Consider the following 25,775-nt stretch of genomic DNA (forward strand, 5'->3'; position numbering starts at 1 on the left):
AGAAAAGTCATAAATATACATGAGTAAAATTATATCTAGTGAAGATTCTGTAGTAGATTTGAGAACCAGGGTATCACTTGACACCTGTCTGGATAGCCTCTGGATAAAAAAAGTATGATGGGATATTTCTTTTATCTATAGGCATAAAAGGTACACAAGGGTTTTTAATAGGCGTTGACATTAGTCACTGCTATACAGAGGACCCTAACTTCCACAGTAAGTGACTTGTTGCTTACAGTGCTCATCTGCTTACATTGGACACGGTCTCCCTAAGTGGGCAGTTTGCCAAAATTACATCTAAATACCACTGGATAGACAATGCCATGCCAAACGTGTTTGTAGTGGGAGGCATCCATGGTGCAAATGTTGCTGAAGAGGTGCCAGGGAAAAAAAGAAAATCACGTATATTTCTCTAAAATGTATCTGGCAGAATGCAAAGATTATTGCTCCACAAGTTGTCAATTAAAATGTGTTCATTGGATTTTTAATCCTTGCTATATTTTTCATGACCTTTAAGCAGGTACTACTGAATGACATTTCTCTGATAAAAAAGGAAGTCTAGGAGGAAGATCTACATGAGAATGTGAATGGATAATCCATAAGAAGTAACAGCTCTGGAATAAATGCATGTTATTATAATAGGAATAATAATTAATAGTACTGAATTCTCTACACACATTATCTCTTTTACTCATCAAAACAATCCTATCAAAAACATTTCATTATTATACTTATTTTACATGTGAGAAAGTGATAAGAAGCTGAGCTAAGACACTAGATTTAAAGACTTTACTTACTCAGCTCCCAAGTGGAAGAGCTGAGATCAAAACCCAGGAGTTCTGATTCTAGAGCTCAGACTTTTATCACCATGACATGCTTCAGCAATCAGTATTTCAAAGTTCATATATACCACTCATTGGCATACACCTTACATGTATCAAATCCCATAGATACACATAATGATTCTAATATATGATCAAAGATGGTTAGGCAACTGAGCTTTATGGTTACATTTCAATATACTAATTTCTCACATTTTTTGAATGCTTATGTGTGAAGCAATGTATTAACTCATAGCAGTCATATAATGTAGGCACAATTGTCACACTTTACAGGTGGGAAACTGAGGCATAGTGGGGTTAAGTAACTTGCTCAATGGTTAATGTTGGAAGCACTAACCCTGGCTGTCTGAATCCAGAGTCTGTCCTCTCATTCATTTGTCTGAAACTGCCACTTGAATCTATTTCTAATGGTTTTCAGCAGCAATTGGAAATTTAATGCCAGTGGATTTCTCCTGGTCCTAAAGGGATATGCAAAGATTTTTAAAAAGAGGTACATGGGCTTAGATACACATCTAAGAAGGTGCTTTAGATGATCTGAATATGTTATCACTTAGGTTACTACTTAGCACCTAATTTAATCAATGTTGTTTGAAATAGATGAATGTTTCAAACTAGATATAATGTACCTGCTTAGAGTAACATTGAATTATTCTAATACCTCTCTGAATAGAAGAATTAACACCCAGAAAGATTTAGATTAACACCCAGAAAGTTAGAATTCCTTTCTCTTCATTCAGATTTTCTTGATATTATAAAAACAATTTCTTCAGTTTCAGTGATATATTTAAATTATGAGAAATAATGGTGTGCATTATTATTAACATTTGCATAGTTTTTTATAGACTTCCAGCTAAAGGTGCATCTACAATTGATGCTCATTTGTGATTTGTAAAGTAGTTCTTATTTTTCTATATAGAGCCTTTCATTGCAAAGTGCTTTCTTGGTCTCTTATTTTTAAATAGGAAATTTCCTACAGTAAAATGTTAAGGATGTAAATTTGATTTCACAGGCAGATGTGCAAAAATCATTGATATTCTAATTAACATTAACTCCAAACTACAGATAATTTGTTGGGTGGCTCTATTCTCCCGTGCAAATGGCAATCTCATACAGATGTTCATCACTTCTCTGTGGCTTAACAGGATGTGAGTGTGATATGTATACCTAAAAGAATTTCACCCTGAATAGTAAGTTTCTGCTTCTCAAGCATGTACTCAATAAATGTAGTTCATGGGAAAAACTGGAAAGTTAATTAGCCATGTTGTGCCTTCCTGATGTAACAATGGAATCCAGTATAACTCGAGAATTGCATTCATTTTCATCTTTTCTTTTTAAATTTCCCCCTGATTTTTAAAAAATCAATTAGCCAACATACATCATTAGTTTCAGATGTAGTTTTCAATAATTTATTTTGATCTTTTAATGGATGTTATTTAGTATATGATATATGGATATGAGTTTATTTTTTGCCACAAAAGTCTCATAACAAATAATGTAGGACCTCATTGGTCCATAGCAATAAACTAAATTCATGCTTCTAGGTGGTCAGCTAATTCTAGGTGGCTCTGGTAATTTTGGTGTACCTCAATTCTATTTCTGGGTGATAGAGGACAGATTATTGGAATAACTGGGTCATTCCTGGCTCTCCTCCACATCTCTCATCTTCTTATAGGCAGGCCTAGTCATGTCATGCTGATGACTGACAGCAATCACAAAGGCAAGTACTGTTTTACTAGACCATTTGAAGCTTCTGTTTGCATCATGTTTGGAAACAACTCACTGGGCAGGATAGGAGATACGGTCAAGCACAGGGAGGGGAATTATATCAATATCTCCTTACAACTACCCTGGGAAAGCTTTGAAAATTTATATAACAGAGTGTTGTGGGCACAAGGAAAGAGAAATAATTGGGTCTATTAGCATAAGTTAGAATAGTCTTTGCTCAGAGTAAGTGCTCAATTACTTGCTCAACCCTATCCCATCCACTCTCAATATCATCCAGTTATGGCATTAATCTCTCAATGTTCAGAATCTTACAGTCTTAAATAGGTTTTGATGTGGGTTCCCTTGATTAGGAGGACTACATAATAGAATGACAAATTGTATGCCCCTAAACACTCAAATTGTGTGGCAGATTATGTCTTTAAAAATGGTCTCAGTACACCAGGTATCAGACCCATCCATATGCTGTCTATAAGAGACTAATTTTAGGCTAAATACACCTCCAACTGAAAATGAGGGGGTAGAGAGCCATTTACCATGAAAATGGACCTCAAAAGAAAGTTGATATTGAAATTCTCATGTCAGATAAATTAGATTTTAAACCAAACACTGTAGTAAAAGATGAAGAGGGACACTATATCATACTTAAAGGATCTATCCAATAAGAAGATCTAATAATAATATTTATGTCCTTAATTTGGAAGCAGTAAATTATATCAACCAGTTAACCAAAGTAAAGAAACACAGAGATAATAATACATTAATAGCAAGAGACTTCAATACTCCACTCTCAACAAAGGACAAATCATCAAAGCAGAAGATCAACAAAGAAACAAAGGCTTTGAATGATGCACTGGACCAGATAGGCTTCACAAATATATATACACAGAACATCCCATCCTAATGCAACAGAATATACATTCTTCTCAACTGCACACGGAACTTTCTCCAGAATAGACAACACACCGAATCACAAATCAGGTCTCAACTGATACCAAGAGATTGGGATTATTCCCTGCACATTTTCAGAACACAATGCTTTGAAACTACAACTCAATTACAAGAAGAAATTTGGAAGGAACTCAAAGACTTGGAAGTTAAAGAGCATCCTACTAAAGAATGAATGGATCAACCAGGAAATTAGAGAAGAATTAAAAATATTCATGCAAACTAGTGAAAATGAAATCACAACTGTTCAAAACCTTTGAGATACAGCAAAGGCAGTCTTAAGAGAGAAGTATATTGCAATACAAGCCTCTCTTAAAAAACTGGAAAAATCTCAAATACACAAGCTAACCTTATACCTAAAGGAACTGGAGAAAGAACAGCAAATAAAGCCTAAACCCAGCAGGAGGAGAGAATAGTAAGGATTAGAACAGAACTCAATGAAATAGAAACCAGAACAGTAGATCAGGTCAATGAAATTAAAAGCTGATTCATTGAAATAATTAACAAGATAGATAAATCCTTAGCCAGACTTATTAAAAAGAAAAAAGACTCGAAGTAACAAAACTGTGAATAAAAAAGGAGACATCACAACCAACACTAAGGAAATACAAACGATTTTAAGAATGTATTATGAGCAACTATATGCCAACAAATTAGACAATCTGGAAGAATGGATGCATTCCTAGAAATCTGTAAACTAACAGATATTAACTAACTAATTAACTAACTAATATTCAGCCATCAGAAAAGGTGAATACCTATCATCTATTTACATTGACATGGATGGAACTGAGGGTATTATGCTGAGTGAAATAAGTCAATCAGAGATAGACAATCATCATATAGTTTCACTCATATGTGGAATATAAGAAATAGGGACCAAAAGGGAAGAAGGGGAAACTGAGTGGGGAAAAATTAGAGAGGAAGACAAACCATGAGAGACTCTTAACTCTGGGAAATAAACTGAAAGTTGTTGAAGGGGAGGTTGGTGAGGGGATGGGGTAACTGGGTGATGGGCAAGAGGGGCACATAATGTGATGAACACTGGGTATTATACTATATGTTAGAAAATTGAATTTAAATTAAAAAATAAAAATAAAAATGGTCTCAGTGATACTTCTGGTGGAACCCAACCACTATGTTGTAAGTAAGTCAAGTCCACATGGGAAGACCACGTGAAGTTATACCCAACAGATACAGCTAATGTACCCACTAGCATCTATCCAGGCATCTTAGAAAATAATCCTTAAGATAATTATAGTTCCTAGCCTTTAAGTCCTCTAGCTGAGGTGCCAAACATTGTTTAGCAGAGAGAAGCTATTGCCACTATTTCTAGCCAAAATTCCTGAGCCACAGCATCCATGAATATCATAAAGGTTTGTTTTGTGCTACTCGGTCAGGGAGAAAATAATTTAAAAAAACCCAAAACTTTTATTTGAATAAAGAAAACTAACAGGCACTGTAGCAGTCTATATCAATAGATGGTCTATATCAATTCTGAAGTTGTTCTAAGCAAACTGTGGCCAGGTTCCCCTACCTTGGAGAGGAATATATTTCTTGATTCAGTCTTGATTTTGTAATCTGGGAGTGACTAAGCCCCTTTAAAACAAGCTAGTAGTGCTTTTGCAGGTAAAACTATCTTGAAACCTGTGTGGGTATTCTCTGTATCAGATTTGAGTTCACTACATACACCACAAGTTGCATCCTCTTCTTCTCGCCCTGGATTTAATTACTGGAGTTTTGATATACCAAGCTGCTGTGCAATGACACTATTAGGATTCCTAGGAGTCTATTTGTCCAGCTGAGAAGGTCTATAAGGTACAAATTTAATTCTTTCAGAAGTCTTAACCAAAGGCCTCAAAGATCCTTGATCCCAAGGCAAAGTGTTAGTTAATATGGTAATCTCTTTAGTTGTTTGAGAGGCTGAGGATGTGAATGATTTTATTTTTCAAACTAAAAATTTCCAAAATTTCTGACCTCTCCACATTCCCCCTAAATATTGCTTAGAAACTAGCCAGCTTTTTAGTGTTCATTTTTCCTGTAGAATCTTATCATGAACAGCTAAAAGCAACCAAAAGATATTTTCAGTACTTTCCTTGGACATTTCTTAAGTCAAGTCCCAAAGTTTGTTAGGTCCATTTTCTAACTTCTGGGTTTACCTGTGACATTTTTACTAAATGCGACAGAATGTTATAACACAGGTCACCATACTTCACTTTTTCTGCTGTAGTTTTCTTCCAGTTTTCCTAGCTTCCTCTGATATTTTCCTTACTACCTGTCTCCCCATCTCCAAATCAATGAATGGATCCTATTTTTGTTATAGTAGCACTACACTTTCAGTAAATTTTTTTCATCAGTTATCCATAATCTTAATAATGGTGTAGAATAAACAGCCATAGAATTTTTGTGACAAACAACTATAGGAATCTATTGTTTACATTAATAGAATAGTTCTAGAAGCAACTGTGTTGATCATGCTTGGTGGTTACCTGGTTATCAAATGATTTAGCATGGCCTTATCTGGGACAACTGGGAAACCTCAGCTCTGCTCCCTGTGTCTCTCATCCTTCATCAGGCTAGCCCAGCAGTGTCCTTTCACGGCAGTATCAGAGGACAAAGTGTGAGAATGCACCCAATTATATAAACTCATTTTAATCCTTTCTTTGTGTCATGTATATGAACATATCACTGGCCAGAGCCATTCATGGCTGAACTCAGGGGTGGAAATTGTGTCTATTTCTGTGCTGATGGGAGGGGATTGCAAAATTATATTATATGGAAAAGCATGTGGATACAGGAAGGGCAAAAATGGGGGCCATGTCTGCAAACTACCAATTCTGGATCTTCTGACTCAACCTCCAATTCTTATGCACGAGACCAGATAAACATTGTTGGTTACTTTCCTTTCTGTTTCAGTAGAGTTGTATGTGTAATTTCCTTTAGATTTTACAGTGCTTATAACTTATTTTTGTACATTAAGAATACTAATTAAAGCTCCAGATTTCCTTTTGAGGAAAATATCTTTTATTGTCTTAGTTAACAGATGAGGAAACCTCAGTAGAGGATTTAAGACACTTGCTAAATTTCCCTTTCTTCAGGGACAAAGAGTTAATGATATTCAGATTGGTCCCATTTGTCAATTAGAACATGTGTTCCTGCAATTAAACTGTACTAAATACCTGCAAAATTTATTTTAGTTGATAGGGCTTTCCCCCTCTGTTTTTTTACAGATGTATTTTATTTTTTCATACATTGAGTGTTTAAATGAGATTTCCCTAATGGGGGAGGACTCAGACTATATTTTTCCAACACCATAAATAAGATTAAATATATTTCCCTATTCCCAACATATGACTCTATATGCTTTGATCACTCAGGATTTTCCTACAGAATAAATTGAATTGTGTCATGGATAACTATTAGGAGAAATATGGATGACCAGAAGGATTATCACTAGTTGTTACCAAAGTTGTCAGGTGAGAAACCACACCCCTGATGTAAAAGTCCACTTTATTTTCTTTAAACATACAGTAGTTGAATTTTATGGGAACCTTTTAGCCTTCTGTGGTTTTTTTATTTACCAATGTGGTCACTAAAGGAAAGCTAACTAATATTCAAGGACAGAAATATAATATTTCTGTGACTTTCAACTCTAAAAGCAAAACCCATTAGTAGCTATAGATTTTTCTCTGCAGCAATGAGATAGTGTATAATCAATTTATATTAGTCTAACACTGTATATGAAGACGGTAAGTCTTGCTGGGTCTGTGCTTCTGTTTCCTATTAGAGCTGGTACCAGACCGTATATTAAGTCTAAGTGATAAGACATAGACTGGAGTCTCAATGGTTATAAAACAGTTCTTGGTGTCTGACCCTAGTCACCTTCTTAACAATTCCAAGCAGTAAACATTTATTGTAATCAATAGCTTCCATCGGGGTGAAACAATTTAATCATTAAAACATAATACTTTAAACAAATTAGTACCACTGATAAACAATATTTGCCTAATGTTTTCAGTTTTTTTCTTTCTCCTTTATTCCCTCCTTCATTCCTTCCTTCTTTTCTTTCTCTCTCCACCCCCTTTCTGTCTCTCTCTTATTTTTTTCTTTGTTGCATTGTCAAGAACTAGTGTTCTTTGGAGTGTGGAGACTTTTAGTTATTGAAAAATGTTTCATGGGGTCATAATTCAAAGAAATTAGGCTTCCATAGTGTTTCATTAATCTAAAAATGTAATACAATAACTTCAAGCCTGAATTTTTCACCATATTCACTGATAAAAATCAATATTATATTTCTGTCCTTGAATATTAGTTAGCTTTCCTTTAGTGACCACATTGGTAAATAAAAACATTTTTATATTGCATAGTTTTATTTTTTTATGGTTACTAATCCACAAAGTTTTCAGCATTATTCAAGAAGACAATATACTGTGTTGGGAAGTTTCTGTACCGTGGATCCAGAAGTTCTGGCTCCTTAACCTTGCAGAATCATTTAAGCCTTAGTTTCTTCATTTCTCAAATTTAAATAACAAAAATGATTCCCCTTTTCTCTGCTTCAACAATGGTTCATAAGCATAGAATTAATCACTACTCTGTGAATGTATTCTGTGTACTATGACTCCTGGCATAAAAGCAGACACATGAGATATGGAAAAGAGAGAAAATTTTCTTCTTATAATTTTCTGGGAAAATACTATAGCATGATTTTAAAAACTGTCTGTCAATCCTCTGTTGGGCTGAGGTACATTATACATCTCTACCTTCCTTTCAGAGGTCATGGACCACACTAAGTTAGAATTAAAAAACAATGTTTTATTTAGTCCTGATAAAGTGGTAGAAAATCTTTTAGTAATAGGTTCCAGAATTTCACTAAAAGATGAGAAAAATACTAAAAAAGAAATGTTTGTCAGTCTTGTAAATACACTGAGTCACCTCAAGGCTAGACTGAGGCAAACCTCCAACCCTACCCAGTTCTTCTCTTGTCTCTAATTCTTGTGATGGAAGAAAAACTCAACCTATTGGAATGATTTTTATCTGGTTCTTGGACCTAGAAGAGACTACATGGAATTTCACAAGAAAGTAGATGAGATAAAAGACTTAGACAATCAGGATGAGGGGAGAAGAAAAAGAAAAACAGGACACCCTTCTTATGATTAACAGTCTGACTTGGTATGAACTGATTAGCCACTGGAGGGGAAACTAAAGAACACTTTTGTCCTATATTCTATACTCATAATCTGTGTTTAATAATAACAAAAATGCAAATTTTAAGAAATGGATTCTTCCTTCCTTCCTGTATGTATAGCCATGGTCAAGAGTTCACAATATTTGCTTTAAAATCATGAATGCACAAGTACCCAATCTTTTCCTTGTTTTCAGCAGTGCATCCAATGAGGTACATATGAGGTCTTCTAGTCAGTCAATTTATTAATATATGGTAAAGGAAATGCTATCCTTATGTTAATGAAGATGTTGCTTAGTATTTGATTATAATATATTTAATGAGAAATCATTTATTCATGATTATTAAATGCCTATTAGGCATCAAGCAATGAATTAGGGAGTTAAATTACAATTGATACTAAACAATTGAATTGAAACAGTAGAATGTAATTCATGTACATCAATTACAAACAACAAATCAATATATGTTATAATAAGGAAATTTCCACTCTCTTACCACAACTATACCACACACACACACACAGACATACAATGTCTTTATATTTTGAGATCTCAGTTTTGAAATATTTCCTGTGCATCCTAACTGGTTCACTGATACACTCTTTGCTTAGAGAGAAATTAATGTATGTTCCAGTATTTGTATGGGAATGTAAAGGAAGGATAGCTAAACATTTTGTCAAAAAGGAATAAAGGGGGAGGAGGAATCACTCTACCCGATACCAAGATTTAATATATAACTACAGTAATCAATATTGTATGTTCTTGATGGAGGAAATATCACATAGATCAATGGAACAACGTAGAGAACCAGAAATTCCCCCCATTCAAGTGCAGACAACTGATTTTTAACAAAGGTAAAAAAGAAATCCAGTCGAGGAAAGATAATATTTTCAACAGGTGGTGCTAGAACAATTAGATATCCATAGACAAAATAGAAACATGAACTTCAACCTAAATCTCATCTTACATAAAAATTAAAATGGAACATGGATTCAAATATAAAATGTAAAGCTGTAAAACTTTTAGAAAGAAAATGTGGGAGAAAATCTTTGGAACCTAAGATTTGTTTAAGAGTTATTAAAGAGTTATTAGACATGACACTAAGAGCATGATTCATAAAAGACAATAAATCTCAAAAAATTAAAAACCTTTGCTCTGAAAAAAAAAAACAAACAAAGCAAAACCTCTATTAAGGAATAAAAAGTCTAACTACAGCCTAGGAGAAAATATTTGTAAACCACATATTTGAGACTCTTATCTCAAATATATAAAAACCTCTTAAAACTCAACAGTACAAAACCAACAATCCAATTAGAAAACAGGTAATGACATGAAGATACATTCCATAAAAAAGAATATACAAATGATAAATAAGCACATGAAAAGATGCCAATATCAATGCAAAACAAAATCACATTGAGGTTCCATGTCACAACCACTGAGAAAACTGTAATAAGAAACAGACAATAACAAGTGTTGGTGTAGATGTGGGGAAACTGGATCACTCACACACTGGAATGTAAAACTTCCAACACTTCCAGAGTGCTGCCACTTTGGAAGATAATTTGGAGGTTTCTTACAAAACTAAATATACTCTTGTTCTATGATCAGCAATTATACTGTTGGTATTTTGTAAAATGAGTTGAAAGCTTCCACACAAAAACCTGCATGAATATTTTCATAGCAGCTTTACTCATAATTGCAAAACTCAGAAGCAGACAAGATGTCCTTAAGTAGGTCTATTAGTTTGCTAAGGCTGCTGTAACAAAGTACCACAGACTGGGTAGCTTGAAGCAGAAGTATATTTCCTCATAATTCAGGAGGGCAAAAATTCAAGATCAAGGTGTTGACAGAGTTGGTTTCTTCTGATGGCTTCTCTCCTTTGCTTCTAGATTGCCATGTTCTCCATGTGCCTTCACATGATCTTCCCTCTGTGCATGTCTGTGTCCTAACATTTTCTTATAAGGACATCTGCCATATTGAATTAGGGTCCAGGTTAATGATCTCATTTTATTTATTTATTTATTTATTTATTTATTTATTTATTTATTTATTTATTTTTCTTCCTTTTTCTTTTTTTTTTTAATTTATTTTTTATTGGTGTTTAATTTACTAACATACAGAATAACCCCCAGTGCCCGTCACCCATTCACTCCCACCCCCCGCCCTCCTCCCCTTCCACCACCCCTAGTTCGTTTCCCAGAGTTAGCAGTCTTTATGTTCTGTTCCCTTCTGATATTTCCCACACATTTCTTCTCCCTTCCCTTATATTCCCTTTCACTATTATTTATATTCCCCAAATGAATGAGAACATATAATGTTTGTCCTTCTCTGACTGACTTACTTCACTCAGCATAATACCCTCCAGTTCCATCCACGTTGAAGCAAATGGTGGGTATTTGTCATTTCTAATAGCTGAGTAATATTCCATTGTATACATAAACCACATCTTCTTTATCCATTCATCTTTCGTTGGACACCGAGGCTCCTTCCACAGTTTGGCTATCGTGGCCATTGCTGCTATAAACATCGGGGTGCAGGTGTCCTGTCGTTTCACTGCATCTGTATCTTTGGGGTAAATCCCCAACAGTGCAATTGCTGGGTCGTAGGGCAGGTCTATTTTTAACTGTTTGAGGAACCTCCACACAGTTTTCCAGAGTGGCTGCACCAGTTCACATTGCCACCAACAGTGTATGAGGGTTCCCTTTTCTCCGCATCCTCTCCAACATTTGTTGTTTCCTGCCTTGTTAATTTTCCCCATTCTCACTGGTGTGAGGTGGTATCTCATTGTGGTTTTGATTTGTATTTCCCTGATGGCAAGGGATGCAGAGCATTTTCTCATATGCATGTTGGCCATGTCTATATCTTCTTCCTCTGTGAGATTTCTGTTCATGTCTTTTGCCCATTTCATGATTGGATTGTTTGTTTCTTTGGTGTTGAGTTTAATAAGTTCTTTATAGATCTTGGAAACTAGCCCTTTATCTGATATGTCATTTGCAAATATCTTCTCCCATTCTGTGGGTTGTCTTTGAGTTTTGTTGACTGTATCCTTTGCTGTGCAAAAGCTTCTTATCTTGATGAAGTCCCAATGATCTCATTTTAACTTAATCACTTCTTTAAAGGCCCTATTTCATAGTATAGCCACATTTTGAGGTAATAGGGATTAGAATTTCAACATGTGAATATAAGAAGGAGGACACAATTTAGCCCATAATAATAGGTGAATAGATAAGTAAACTGGGATATATCATCCACCCAATGGACTATTATTCACTGCTAAGAAAAACAAAGAGAGTGAGTTATCAAATAGAAACATATGGAAGAAACTTAAATGCATATTATTAAGTGTAATTTGCAATCTGAAAAGGCTACATATTGTATAATTTAACGTTCTGGAAAAGGCCAAATTATGGAGACAGTAAAAAGGTCAGTGATTTCTAGGGGTTAGGGGAGGCAGGGATGAACAGGTGGAGCACAGAGGATTTTAATGACAGTGAAACTATCCTCTGTGATACTATAGTAGTAGGTACATGTCATTATACAAGTTTCAAAATCCATAAAATGTGCAATACTAAGAGGGAACACTATTGCAAACTATGGACTTTGAGTGATAATGATGTATCATTGTAGATTCATTGATTATTACAAATGTACCACTTTGATGTCGGATTTTGATAGTGGGGAGCATGTTAGTGTATGGGGAGGCTGTATGTGTGTGGAGTCAGGAAATTTATAGGAATTCTGTATTTTCTATAAACCTAAAATTGCTCTAAAAAATAAAACCTAATAAAATATAGTGGCAGTCCCAAATGCTGACAAGTATGCAGAGAGAAACTGGATCTCTCACATATTATTGGTAGGAATTTAAAGTAATAAGCCATTCTGGGAAATAGATTGGCAGCTTCTAAAAAAACAAAAAACAAAACTCTGAATGTACAATAACCGTATAACCCAACAGTCACACTTCTGGGTATTTATCCCAGAGGGAAAAAAAAAAAAGAAACTACCTGCACAAAACCCTATACAGGAATGTTTATTAGTAATTGCTCTGAACCGGAAATGACCAAAATGTCCTACAATAAGTGAATGGATCAACAAACTGTGATACACACATGTAATGGAATGATACTCAGCAATAAAAAAGAATATCTTGGAGAGATCTCAAGAATATTATGCTGAATGCAAAAGGCCAATCTCAAAGGTCACATAATTTGCAATTCTGTTATATAATATTCCTAATATAATGATAGACCTAAACATAGAAACACAGATGTATAAATCAATAGTTAAGGGTTGAGGATTAAGGATAAGAGGGATAGGGAAGACTATAAATGGGTAACATGAGTGAGATCGTTGTGCTTCTATATCTTTTTTTTTTTAAGATTTTATTTATTTATTCATGAGAAACATACAGAGAGAGAGAGGCTCAGAGACACAGGCAGAGGGAGAAGCAGGCTCCATGCAGGGAGCCTGACGTGGGACTCGATCCTGGGTCTCCAGGATCAGGCCCTGGGCTGAAGGCAGGTGCTAAACCGCTGAGCCACCCGGGCTGCCCTGTGCTTCTATATCTTGATTGAGGTAGTGGGGATGGGGTAGTGGTTATAGAAATCTACACATGTGATCAAATGGCATAGAACTATTAACATAGTATAATCATGTGACTTTCCTAATTTTGATATTGTTCTATAGTTATGAAAAAATGTAATCCTCAGGATAAACTAGGTGAAGAGACCTCTCTATGCCTGCTTTTTTGTAACTATAATTATTTCAAAATAAAAAGTTAAAGAATGTACCATTACAGAGATACTAGCATGCAGTTGAGATTTTCTGAAATAATTATAATGATGAGAATCTTTAAATAATAACTAGAGAGAGTTGAGAAAAATCTTCCATAATATGCCATGTAAGGAAACAAAATGATATTGATTTGTTTGCATAAAATGCTTCCTACTTTCTTGAAATAATCCTATATAGATGGGGTTGATATTATGTAAATTATTCAGGGTTTTTTTGTTTTGTTTTGTTTTTTAATAAAAAGTCACTGCTGGAATAATAGGTTGGTGTCAAACAAGATGTTAAAATAAAATGAAGCCACAAGAGGAAATTCATATTTACAAAGTTTTGATTATCTATTAAGATTAACCTGCTTGCTCCTTACTGAGTTTTTTTTAAAAAAAAAAAAAAAACATTACTTTTATCCTTTTGTCCTTTCTAAAGGGACATCCTTCTCCCTTTTTAAAATACCATTTTGGATCAATGGCTCATAAAAAATAGGAAATGTCTTTATTCACAGTATGTTTCCATATTGGAGTTCTTTCTATTTTAAATTCTCAACAATTCTGATGTTCTCAGCAATATGACATTTATATATTAGATCTGTGATGATCGTTATGACAGCCATTGCATGAACCACTTTCTTGAATTTCCTAGCAGTAAAAAAAAAGCTCAAATCTTTCCATGAAAGTCTTTGTTCCCATAAAGTTTTCTGCCACTGAAATGTTTTTATCTTTTCCATCAAGTGCATGATTTTGAAGCACTCTTGTGTTTTATTGTATTGCTTTGACTAAGTTTCCCTTGTTGATGTATTTCTTAAATGGGGTTTTTTACTACAACTATACATACACACACACACACACACACACACACAAATTTACATAAAATACTATCAAGTATCTCTTGAATGATAAAAGAGGAGAATGGAGGAAGGAGGGTGCTAGGTCTCCATCCTTTCTAATCTCCATTCCATCTTTTAATAGCAATATAAAAACAAAAGCTTGCTCTGGCATGATGTGGAAAAATATCGCATCCTTTCTTTATTAATGCTGCATGAGCATTGGAAAATGATAAATATACCTTTGTTTAGTATCATGACAACCATCAGACCTTTAAAGATATGTATTATTCATTTTTAATTACTTGTTCAAGCCTTGCTAATGGATACAGGAAAATATGGACTTCACCTTTCCATGGTCTTTTGTGCTAAAAACCATGTTTGTTTTATATATTTGCAGAATAATATATGTGTTTTCAAAAGGCAGATGCTTCAAAATGATTAAAGTTTAAATGATAATAGTAAAGGGCCATTACTTTTAATTTTTTCTGAAATCTGAGATCATCACTGAATGTTTGGCTTGTTCAGTGGTTCTTATATTCCTGGGAAGAAGGACTTTGTATTAGTCAGGGTTTTCTAGAGAAATTAAAACACTTTTTATTATATGGAATTGGATTACACAATTATGGAGGCTGAGAAGTCCAGACCCAAGGGAGCAGCTGATGGTACAGTTCTGAGTCTGAGGGTTTGAGAACCAGGATTGCTGTTGATGTAAGTTCTAGGCTGACTTCAAGTCCAATTGCAGAAGACCAATGTTTAAGCTCAAAGTCACGCAGAGAGAAAAAGAAATTCTTACTCATTCTTTTATTCTCTTCAGGCCTACATTGAATGAGGCCCATCCAAATTGATCAGAGCTGTCTGCTTTCCTCAGTCTACAGATTCAAATGGTAATCTCATTCAGAAGCACCCTCACAGACACACTCAGAGGTAATATTTAACCAAATACCAAGGTACCTCATGGCCTTAGTGAGGTTGACCAAATAAAATTAACCATTACATATTTATTCTGCAATGTTACTGGATGTGGTTTTTGCTACAAATGGAATATAGAAAATGTTAGAAAGGAAGAAGAATCAAAACTACAGTAGTTTCTTTTTATTGAAGGACTCCAGACAGATGTCATCTTTTTTTTTTTTTTTTTTTTTTTTTTTTTTTTTTTTTTTTAACAAAGGCTGTTTTTTTCTTTTTTTTTTTCTCCCACCTGTTTTATGTGCACCAAAGGACAGGAAGAACTGTACTTTCTTATGAAAGTGATTCAGAGAAAAATGAGTGTGCTATCTACAGTGTAGTATTTGCTGCTTTTTACCCAATTTCATTTTTCTGACACCTTGGAATCAGATTTCTGTTTTTCCACTTAGCCTCCAAATATATACAGGTCACCATGGTACCCAGTAACTTCAGGCAATCCATAGATAACTACAGACATGTCAGAAAGTAATAGAAGCTGCTTCTGTCTTAGTAAATTAGAGTCAGAGTGGTTAATTTCCTTCCTAACCTATTAATGTTAAAATAGTATCAGAGAAGAGATAGCACAACTTTCTCTTCTAATAAGCAGCATTTTGAAACTGCTTTTCCAAATAATAAGTTGTATCCATTTAACATTTACTTGTGTCATTTATTCAACACACTTTAATGAAACACTGGCAAAATTGAGGATACTGCAAAGTACTGCAGTAAGCGTAATGTATGTAAAGCAGCATAAAGATGAATAAAATATTTTGTCTTAGGATTTAACAGGATATAAATGTAAGAAATTTAGCAGTAGGGTTTAAAACTTTAATATCAGGGCATCCTATCTAGTGTGAAGAATGAGAAGATGGGCAGCAGTTTTGAGTAATTCTTGGAAGTCTACCCAAGCAGGTCCAAGAAGGTCTGAAAATGGCAGTAGGGCTTTGGTCACAGTTATTTGAACTAGGAAAAAATATCCAATCTCCAACTGGGACTAAAGAAAGCCAAGAGAACAATAAATAGACCAATTACCAGAAGTAGAATTTCTGAACAGAACTCTATTTAGAAGAATTGAAGCACATGATGTGAGAAACCAGACATTTGGAGTAAGGTCAGAGCCCATTCAACAGAAATTCAGCACTGTTGGAGTCCCATTAATAACAAGGGCAACCTGATGCTTGGTAAAAAAAAAAAAGGCTGTTGGTGTAAAGGTCCTCAGAGATTGCCCACTTTCATTCATATCTGGTGTTGACATCTGAATGCTCTGAGCCTTCTGGTGGAAATTTAGTTTCAGCAGTGCAAAAGAGGAAAAATGCAAAGTGAAATTTGAGCATAAGACTTAAAGAAGTTGGGATCCCCAGACTCCACAAGCTGAACTGTATACTCTTCTCATTAATTGGCTTCAAGGGTAAAGCAGATGGAGCTTAGGCTTTATAGTAGAAGGAGCTAGGATTAGCACTTTGGGTTATGAAATGAGTGCTGTTGTGTGAATCATTTAAGCTTCTCATCATTAGTTTTCTTATATTTAATGTGTATATGGTAGATCACTTGCATTGCTGGTTTTAGTTTTTTACTCTTCCCATAGTGGATAGGACATATTACCCCTCTTCTTGACTCCCGGAATAGCTACATGATTTGATTTGGCCAGTGGCATATTATTACCAAACATGATGCAAGTAGAGTGTCTCAGTTATCTATTGCTGTTTAAGAAACCACTCCAAACCATAGTGACTTAAAATGAAAATCATTTTGTTTTAGTTCTATGGGTCAGCAATTTGGGTTTAGTTCTGCTGGGTGGTTTTCTACTGGTCTTTCCTAGTATGGCTTGATTGAGAGGCTGGTTTGCCTTGGAGTTCTCAGCTGGGTGATTAGTGTCTGCTCTATATAGTTTTATCATCGCAAGCAGGCTGTACAGTTTCCTCACATGGTAACATGGAGTTCCAAGAAAATGAAAGAAGAAGCTGGAAACCTCTTGAAGCCTAGAGTCAGAAGTTGAATGATGTCACATTGACATATTAGCCAAAACAAGTCACAAGACCACCCCAGAATTAAGAGGTGCAAAAGGCATATGAAAAAGGAGGGGAGGCATCATTGTGTCCTTCCTTGTGAACAAATGGACATAAAAAAGCATCAAAGCCACTTGCATACCGAGGCTTGCTTACCTTCTATCCCCTAGCTATCTTTCTGGAGGATGAGATATATGGAATTGACTACACCATCCACCATCTTTCCTATGCCAGACTAATCTTCATCAGCTGGCCCCCAGACATGAGTGAGCCCAGTCAAGACTAATAACAGGCATACCCTGCTTTATTGTGCTTTGCTTTATTGTGCTTCACAGATATTGCATGTTTAACAAGTTTGTGACAAACCCACACTGTTTTTCCAACAGCATTTACTCACTTTGTGTCACATTTTTGTGATTCTAAAAATATTTGAAACTTTTTCAGTATTACTCTATTTGTTACAGTGATCTGCAATCTTTGATCTTTGATATTTCTATTGTAATTGTTTTGGGGCACCTCAAACTACAAGAACATAAGATAGAAAACTTACAAATGCTGTGTGTGTCCTGACTGCTCTACCTACCATCCATTCCCCTCTCTCTCTCCTTCTCAGATACCCTATTTTCTGAGACACAACAGTATTGAAATTAGGGCTGTTGATAGCCCTATAAGGGCCTCTAAGTGTTCAAGTCAAAGGAAGAGTCACACATCTTTGACTTTAAATCAAAACCTAGAAAAAAAAAATCAAAACCTAGAAATGCTTGAGCTTAGTGAGGAAATCATATGGAAAGCCAAGATAGGCCTAAAGTTAGGCCTCTTGTGCCAAACAACCAAGTTGTGAATGCAAAAGAAAAGTTCTTGAAGGAAATGAAAAGTGCTACTCCAGTGAGCACACATATGATAAGAAAGTGAATCAGCCTTCTTGCTGGTATGGACAAAGTGCGTCGTTTGGATAGTGAGTGGTGTGGCAGAAATAAGACACAATATGCCCTTAAGCCAAAACATAATCCAGAGGAAGGTCCTAACTGTCTTTAATTTTGTGAAGGCTGAGAGAGGTGAGGAAGCTGCAAAAGAAAAGTCTGAAGCTATCGAAGGCTGCTTTACAAGACTTAAGGGAAGAAGCCCTCTCCATCACATCAAAGTACAAGGTGAGGAGCAAGTGCTGATGTAGAAGCTGCAGCAAGTTACCGCTGAGGAACATCATCAAAAAGACATGACTGCCCATTGGCCCATGAGTTGGACTCCAACACTTGGAGGATCCTCACCCCTTCCCTTGCCTTTAGAATGTGAATTCTGCTTGCCATTTTTGCTCCCAGAGGCTGCTTCAAGGGGATAACCTCAGGCAATGACGTGGTGTTTAGAACACCTGCACAGAATATGTGACTGAACCCAGTTAAGATCTCTTGATAGACTTTTAAGGTTTGGCAGGCAGGCACAGGGATCCATTCATCATGCTGCTGCCCAAGGTAAGCCTCTTATGTAAGTTCCCTTTGCTTATAAACACCTTCCCCACCCCAATCACCTCTTTCTTCCCACTCCCCTTGCCTTCTGAGTATGGAGGCCAGTTTCATATTACACCTGGGAGGCTCCTGAGAGAGCTCTGAACCAACAATTATCCAGAAAACCTAATAAAGGTGGCTATGCTAGACAACAGATTTTCAATGTGGGTGAAACAGCCTTCTTTTGGAAGAGGAATGTCATCTACAGATTTCCATAGCTAGAAAAGAGAAGTCAGTACCTGACTTCAAAGATTCAAAGGATAAGCTAACTCTTGTTAGGGGCTAATGCAGTTGGTGACTTTAAGTTGAAGCTAATGCTCATTGGTCATTCTGAAAATTCCAAGGCCCTTACGAATTATGCTAAATCTACTCTGCCTATGCTCTAGAAATGGAAAAACAAAGCCTGGATGACAGAACATGTTTACAACATTGTTTACCAGATATTTTAAGCTAAATATTTTGAGACTTTGAAAGATTCCTTTCAAAATAAGACTGCTCACTGAAAATGCACCTGGTCACCCGAGAGCTCTGATGGAGATGGACAATGAGGGTAATGTTGTTTTTATGCCAGCTAATGCAGCATCCATTCCGCAGCCCAATGGATCAAGGAGTCATTTTGACTTTCAAGTTATGTTATTTAAGAAATACATTTCATAAAGCTATAGCTGCCATAGATAGTGCTTTCCCTGATGGATCTGGTCAAAGTAAATTGAAAACCTTCTGGAAAGGACTCACTATTCTAGATGCCATTAAGAGGAGGTCAAAATATCAATGTGATAGGAGTTTGGAAGAAGTTAATTCCAACCCTTATGGAGGAGTTTGAGGGGATCAAGACTTCAGTGGAAGAAGTAACTGCAGGTGCAGTAGAAATAACAGAACAAGAACGAGAAGCAGCATGTGAAGATGTAGCTTGAATTGCTGCCATCTCATGGCAAACTGTAACAGATGAGGAGTTGCTTCTCTTGGATGAGCAAATAAAGTGGTTTCTTGAGGTGGAAACTAGTCCTGGTGAAGATGCTACAAGGATTATTGAAATGACAACAAAGGTTTTCAATATTCCATAACTTAGTTGACAAAGCAGTGGCAGGGTTTGAGAAAACTGACTCCAGCCTTGAAAGAAGTTCTGCTTTGGGGCAAAATGCTATCAACAGCATCACAAGCCACAGAGAAATCTTTCATGAAAGGAAGAGTCAATTGGTGCATCAAACTTCATTGCTGTCTTATTTTGAGAAATTGTCACAGCCATCTCAACCTTCAGCAGCCACCAATATTGAGGCAAGACCCTTCCATAAGCAAAATAATGACTATTCACTGAAAGCTCAGATGATGGTTAGCATTTTTTAGCAACAAAATATTTTTTAATTAAGGCATGTGCATTGTTTTGTGAGAGATAATGCTATTGCGTACTTAATAGAGTCTACTATAATGTAAACATAACTTTCATATGCACTGGGAAGCCATTAGGTTCATTTTACTCACTTTATTGAAATATTCATTTTATTGAAGTTGTATGGACCTAAATCTTCAACATCTCCGATTTATGCCTATAGTTGACACACAGTGACTCAGATGCATGAGTGAACTCAGTGACTATCTCAAAATTACACAACTGATGCGAAGATTCATGGGCTATTGTTTTAAGCCACTGAGTTTTCTATTTTGTTATATATCATCATGGCACTTATAAATAACTTAAACAGTATGATAAAATAGATTCTCAGAAGAGTTTTTGTGTATGTGTAGGGACGTGTGTATGTGTGTAATCAGTGTGATAAGGGATCAATATTTTGCCTGATACACAAGATTAATCAATGTTCACTGAGTGGACGGATTCAAATGCTAATGAATATTAGCAGAGAGGTCTCAAAACTTTATTGAAGAATCTATGGCAATAGAATGTCATGTAAACCTTGACCCTGGATAATTGTAGACAATTTTTTTTTTCTCAAAAATGAGTTTTCTTTTGTAGATTAACTATATATTTGTGCTAAGACCCATTATCTTATTTTTTTTAACGTGTCAGTGGTTTTCTCTGAGGAAGGCAGAAAAGTACTACCCTATAAGAAGCTTCTCTGACCTAGAACAAAACTACTCAATGTCACGAAAGCTTTATTTTAAATGATCAGAAAAAATAAATTGAAAAGTGATCTGCTTATTTTGATCACTTTTCTGACCACAGCTGACCTTTGAACCACGTGGGTCCAATTAACACCCAGATTTTTTTTCTGATAAATACAATACTACAGATGTATCTTATCTTCTTTATGATTTTCTCAATAACATTTTCTTTTCTCTAGCTTATTTTATTGTAAGAATACAGTGTTTAATGCACATACAAAATACGTGTTAATTGACTATTTTATGTTATTAGTAAGGCTTCTAGTTAACGGTAGGCTATTAGTAGGTAAGTTTTTGAGGAGTCAAAAGTTATACATGGATTTTTAACTGTGCAGGATGTTGGCAGCTCTAATCCGTGCATTGTTCAAGGGTCAACTGTAATGAACAAATCTCTGGTTGATCTGCAGCAGTTACTACTACATTTTAGAGCAAGGTATTTTTTCTCTGGAAACTTTATGTGGAGGCAGCTAGGAATTTATAATATAAGTAGAATATATCAAATACCCTCTTTAGTGAGAGACTGCTCCCAAATGGTACATAAAAGAACAGAATTTAATTCTGTTGGGCTGAATTCTAACTGGTGTGTTTGAACAAAGAATTTGTCTAGAAGGCATTCTTTAAGCCTAAGTGAGCACAATTTTATCATGTTTTAAAGCATTTATATTTAGGTATTGTTTTTTAAATCTTTTATGTTTTCAACACATAGTTTGTGGGAAAAAAGGAAAAAAAATCTTTGTAAGCTAAAACAAAAAAATTCTAAATGCAAAATAATTGAAGGGACTCATTTTGAAGCCTGTGGTTGTTCTGATCTTGTTATTATAATGTTTGGTGTTTGCTTACAATGCTATAGTTTCCATGAAGAGAGAATGGGAAGAAGGAAAGAAGGAAAGAAAGAAGGAGGGAAGGAAAGAAGGAAATAAGGGGAGGGAGGGAAGGGAAAAAGGTGAAAGAGAAAGAGAAAATACCTTTTCCCTTATCCAGCAAGGTGTTTAATCACTTCTGAATGGTATTTCAAGTCTTTCTTCTTTTTTGGAATAGGATGCAGCTTTTAGCCTTAGTCATGTTGCAGAGGTATATCTTTGGGCAGAAGAGTAGATTATTGGCCTGGGGCAGTAAAGAGTGAATGGATTTTAGTGACTAAAATTTAGGCATTTCTGACACCAAGATCTGTTCTCAGATGACAGGAACTTAATCTCTTTTGTGAGGGTAACAAAAGGTATGGTGGGTCAGCAGTTACTGATGATACAGGCATGCATCCAGATTCTCAGAACAGCAGGAAATTTATTTCTCACAAGTCCCACATAATAAATAGACAGTGGTGCTATTATCATTATTACTAATAAGTGACATAAATAGAAAAACATTCTATAAAATAGTCTAAGTAAAACTGAATGCCATTCTCATTAACAAAATATCAACTTCATCTTGATTGATGAAAGAAGAATTGAAGCAAGAAATTGGGAGGAGCTGACTCTTAACCCATTCACATTACTAAGTAGTCAGTAATTGACCGTGGGGAGAGATCTCAACCTCTGAATTTTAGATTTTCTGATCTAACCAAGCTGTCCTAGCTATACTACAAAAAGCAACAAACAAGATAATATTTGTATAAAAAAAGCTCTATGGAAAATGGTATACAGGAGAAGGTTCAATTTTTGTCACTTCTCTTGTAATAATAATTGGACTTTTGAAAGAAGGAATAAACTGCATACCTTGTGACATCTTATATAAATTTATATGATATTTTAGTTGCAGTTGACTGGATTATTTAAATTGTTCTTGATATAAATAATAGCATTAATTTCATCATTCATTATAATTCCTTTTATTGCATTCTCAACATTAGAAGCTTTATTTTAAAGTTTAGAATCATTCCTGAATATCGATAGAACAGAAACTGAGTAAATGCTCTGTGGACTTAGACAATTCTTAAAAATTGGCCCCATTTTAATTGACTTTATTATTGTCTATTGAAAGTGAACTGCTAATTGATACTATACAGGAATCTTTTCACCTATAGTATTGGTATTTTTTACAATAATTATACAAGGCTACAATGTAGATATTGTTATTACCATTTTACAGATAAAACATTACATATAGAGAATTTAAGTCACTTGTCAGATATCATAAAAGAACTAGACATGTCTTCCTATTATATCAGGCTATCTCCAACATATAGCCCATGTCTACAAGGAGCATAGGATCTAGCAAGAGAGAAAAATGTAGATGTAACTATTACATGAAGAGTGATAGTAATAAACACTATAAAAGCAAAATAGAAGAGATACCGGCCATAAGTGAGATTACCTTTACTTACAAGGATGGGGAAGGAGCTAATATTTCAGAAGGATTCTGAAAGAAGTTTGGAATATTAAAATGCAGAGAGAGAAATACATTTTAAATAGCAGAACATTAATGACAAATTTATGGATGGAAATAAGGTAATAATTTGGAAAATTCTGATTGCTCATTTCTCTTTTGTCTTTTTAAGCACATGATTTTTTGGCTCTGGTTTTCAGATACATGCAGTGACATTGAGACTTACCATGGAATGAAAAGTGGAGAACTGAGGCAAATTTGACTTCTAATGTGCAAAAACAAACAAACAAACAAACAAAAAACCCAAACAAACAGAAACAAAAAGGATTTTGTATGCAAGTTAGCTTTTTTTGAAAACAAAAGGAATTTCCAAATTCATTGATGATTTAGGGAACATCTCAAAAACTAAGGACTTAAATCATTGATTTTTCCCATAAAATAGTGAAGATGCTCTTTTTTTCTGGAGTAGCCAAATTGTAAGACTTGCTTCTCTAGAGAAGGAATATCTGATACAGAGAAAGGAAAAAGAAAGTCTTTCAATGCTGACTCTGGGGGTCTGGAAGAAGAAAGAGAACAAGAGGACAAGGAAGGCAAAGGTGTTTTAGTAAATAAAATATCACCAGATAGGGTGGGATGGCCAGCAGTCATCATTGGGATTTCTGGAAAGAGCACTCCCACAGACCACCTTGGACTAAACTGCTGCATAGCCCACTGGGCTACCCTGGGCTCTTGAATGTCATAGACTAAATAAGATGGGTCAAGGTGCTTACAGGTAAGTTTCCAAAGGGAATATCATAGCAGGGGCAAAGCAGCTTTTGTAAATTTTGCTCACCAGGTAGCCATATCTATATGAATCATAGATTTCAGAGGGATTGAAAGTACTAGGAAGATCTGATATGAGGCTTAATCAGCCAGATTGCACCACCAAACTCTACCAGCTCACTGTCAGATGCTGAGCTCTATCAATATTATCAGCTCATATCAATATGCCAGCAGGATAAGAATCATGATCTTAGGGCTCGGAAGAGCCATGCTGAATTAATCTTCTAACATGAAGTTTCTTAAGCCACATCTCTCCTCCCATATACCTAAAAGCTACCATAAAAAGGGCCTGAGAAGAGGATAGAAGTGTGAGTTTACTCCTAAAGAAATCTTTAACAATTACAATTATTTCCCACATTACAATAGGTTCAGGTTAAGAGATGATTAGATTATTGGTAGACCAAAATAAAGAAGTACATTTTCTCTATGAATCTGAGTTGTGTATGTTCAGTTTATAATCCTTTTTACACTAAAATGTGAAGAAGATATTATTCCCATTTTTGGATAAGGAAAAAAAAATCGGAATGGCTCAATAACCTAACCAAGATAATACAACAAGAAGAGGATGAAGCAGGATTTGAGCTGGATGTTCTGACCCCATAGGCCATGTTTTTACCATAATAGCATGTAATAATAGGGAATAGAAAATAATCTTATTTGGATGGATTATAAAAAGCATGGTTAATAAGTAAATGTGCAATATCCTGTCTTGGCCAAAACATGAGGTAGCTTTGTAAGAAGTTATAAGAGCCAAGAAGGAAGTTGGAAGCCCAAATCTAATTTAAGTCTGAGAAAAACTACAGATAAAGGATATTATACATATTATACAGGATATTATACATATTATACAGTATTAGGCACCTGTTATATTGTGGTACATATTCCATAGGTATTACATAATGAAAATATTAAACCATAAAATAAGTATTTCATTATTTATTTCTTATTTATTACTTTAATATTTAAATATAAGTATTTTGTTACTGATATTTTTAATGATGTGTACTTGAGTAGTTAAACCTCTGATGACTTAATCAAATCTTTTAAAACACTTTCTTCTGATGTCCATTTGTGGTGCTATAAACATTTGTCATGATTTTACATATTCTGAAGACTGTTAAAATATGAAGATGTCACTTCCTGTAGTAAGAATGGAATCAAGATGCTGCCATGGTAAGGTATCAGGATAATCCATTCTTAAAATTTGGTTTAAAAACTTTTTTTTAGGGATTTCAGTAGATCAAGCCTAAGAATCTCACAATTTTACTGATTTTATTCATAATATACATTTAAATTATATGATTTTTTTATAGTTCAAACTTGTATCCAAGATATCTGGAAAATTTTCATAAATAGAGTGTTTTTTTAGACATGGAAAAATGGGGAAATGAATTTATCACATTCTAAAATAACACTGTGTATAAAAAGGGCTGTTCTGATATTTACCATAGCTTCATCTATGTATTCTTCACCCTCAGTTTACTCACAGTTTTCTCTTTTACAATTTTGAATTACAATACTGAGAAATAGATTTTCAATATCTTTTCAAACTAAATGAAGGCACCAATAGATGTTATAATAATTTTAATAGCTCTTGCATACAAACAGAAACAGAGTTGCAAGGTCTTAGGAAATGAGTTTAGATTATTTGCATATGATGGAAGTTTTTGATTGGAAGGAAAGTGTAGAAAAAGGGGAGTTCTTCAGTGGGAAAGTGCAAAAAAGGAAAATGGAACATCCTAGAAGATTTGGG

At 35.0% G+C, this 25,775-nt stretch overlaps 1 long non-coding RNA gene across 2 annotated transcripts; it reads left to right on the forward strand.

Moving 5' to 3' along the window:
• The first annotated feature begins 5,978 nt into the window (after nucleotides 1-5,978).
• Nucleotides 5,979-24,622, forward strand: LOC111098626. Of its 2 annotated transcripts, XR_005369041.1 has the most exons (4): nucleotides 5,979-6,132; nucleotides 6,890-6,988; nucleotides 15,125-15,234; nucleotides 23,401-24,622. It is a non-coding gene; the product is annotated as an uncharacterized LOC111098626 (long non-coding RNA). The 2 variants fall into 2 exon arrangements; XR_005369042.1 differs by lacking the exon at nucleotides 15,125-15,234.
• The last annotated feature ends 1,153 nt before the right edge of the window (nucleotides 24,623-25,775 follow it).

The sequence above is a fragment of the Canis lupus genome, chromosome 13, assembly GCF_011100685.1.
Source record: "Canis lupus familiaris isolate Mischka breed German Shepherd chromosome 13, alternate assembly UU_Cfam_GSD_1.0, whole genome shotgun sequence".
In the NCBI taxonomy this organism is placed as follows: domain Eukaryota; kingdom Metazoa; phylum Chordata; class Mammalia; order Carnivora; family Canidae; genus Canis; species Canis lupus.